This window comes from Capsicum annuum, chromosome 11 (assembly GCF_002878395.1).
Source record: "Capsicum annuum cultivar UCD-10X-F1 chromosome 11, UCD10Xv1.1, whole genome shotgun sequence".
Classification (NCBI taxonomy): Eukaryota; Viridiplantae; Streptophyta; class Magnoliopsida; order Solanales; family Solanaceae; genus Capsicum; species Capsicum annuum.
In genome coordinates, this window is record NC_061121.1 from 60,549,022 (window position 1) to 60,551,151 (window position 2,130).

Consider the following 2,130-nt stretch of genomic DNA (forward strand, 5'->3'; position numbering starts at 1 on the left):
GCAGTGTTTTTGAATATTAATTTAAGGTACGATTATCACCAGTGGAGGATTAGAGCTTTGGATATTCCAAAGATAGCTTTTCGAAATCAATATGGTCATTACGAGTTCCTAGTCATATCCTTTGGGTTGACCAATACCCCTACCAAATTCATCAAGTTGATAAACCGAGTGTTTCAACCGTATCTCAACTCCTTTGTTATTGTATTTATAAATGATATCATGGAGTATTCCAAGAGTGAGGCTGCACATAAGGAGCATTTGTGGATTGTGCTTTAGAGATTAAGGGATGAGAAATTGTATGCAAAGTTCTCTAAGTGCGAGTTTTGGTTGGAGTCTATTTCTTTCTTGGGTCATATGGTAACTAAGAAAAGTATTATGATTGATCAAGCCAAGGTTGCAGCGGTTCGTGATTGGGCTAGACCTACTTCGTGCACTGATATACAGAGTTTTATTGGCTTACCAGGTTACTATCAGCATTTTGTTGAGGGTGTTTCATCCATTACAGTTCCACTGACCAAGTTGACCCAAAAGAAGATTTCTTTATAGTGGTCCAATGCTTGTGAGGTGAGCTTTCAAAACCTTAAGGATTTATTGACTTCAGCTCTTATATTGACTTTACCTAATGAGGGCATAGGTATTACCATGTTTTATGATGCTTTGGGTTTTGCATTAGGTGTTGTGTTGATGCAGGAGGGCAAGGTGATTGCTTATGCATTTCGTCAGTTAAAGCCTCATAAGAGGAACTATCCTACCCATGATTTGGAGTTGTTTGCAGTTGTGTTTGCCTTAAAGTTATGGAGGCACTACTTGTATGGAGTCCGTTGTGAGATCTTCTAAGATCATTATAGCCTTCAATAATTCTTCACCCAGTAAGATCTTAATATGAGCCAACGTCGTTGGCTTGATTTACTAAAGGATTATGACTTGACCATTCTTTATCATCCAGGTAAGGCTAATGTGGTTGCGAATGCTTTGAGCTAGAAGTCGACTAGCTGGGTATCTTGGCATATCTTTTGAGCCAAGAGAAGTTTTTAGTCTTAGAGGTTCAGTCTTTAGCTAACCAGATGGTTAAGCTTGATATTTCGACACCTGGGTGTGTTTTAGCATTTGTGGAGGCTAGATATTTTTTTATGGAGCAGATTCGAGCTCATTAGTTTAATGATGTTAAATTGAGGTTGATTCGAGATAAGGTATTGAGTGGGGAGGCTAAGGAAGCCTCGCTTGATTCAAATAGAGTTTTGTAAATCAAAGGCCGAGTTTGTGTGTCGAGAGTAGGTGACCGGATTTGGTTGATCTTGTAGGAGGCCCATTTTTCTAGATATTTCATCCATCTAAGTATGACTAAGATGTATTGTGATTTGAGGTAGCAATATTGGTGAGGTGGTATGCGACGAGATATAGTGGATTTTATAACTCATTGCCTATGTTGTCAGTAGGTGAAGGCCAAGCATATGAGGCCTAATGGATTGCTGCAGAGGTTACCCATTCCCGAGTGGAAGTGGAAAAAAATCACTGTGGACTTTGCGACTAGTTTCCCTCGTACATCTCATAGTTCTGACAATGTATGGGTCATCGTGGATCTATTGACCAAGTCAGCACATTTAATCTGGGTCAGGTCTCATTTAGTGCTGAGAGGTTGGCCCGTATCTATATTTGTGAGATTGTGCATCTACATGGTGTGTCGGTGTCCATTATTTTACATCAAGTCTCTATGTTCACATCTCACTTTTGGAAGACTTTTCAGGATGAGTTGGGTACTAGGGTTGATCTTAGCACAGCATTTCACCCCTAGATGGCCAGTCAGATCGGACTATCTAGGTTTTGAAGGATATGCTATGTGCATGCGTGATGGACTTTGGTGGCCAGTGGGAACAACATTTGGATTTAGCTGAGTTTGTATATACGAACAGCAACTATTTCAGTATCGACGTGGCTTCTTTCGATGCTTTGTATGGTAGGTGTTGTCGCTCCTCAATGGGTTGGTTTGATATTTCAGAGGTGAGACCTCAAGATACGGACTTGCTTCGTGAGTCTTTGGATAGAGTTTGGGTGATTCAAGAGAGACATAGAGCGGCTCAGAGTAGGCAAAAGTGCTATGTTGATCGTAGACTCCGTGCCTTGATATTTGGT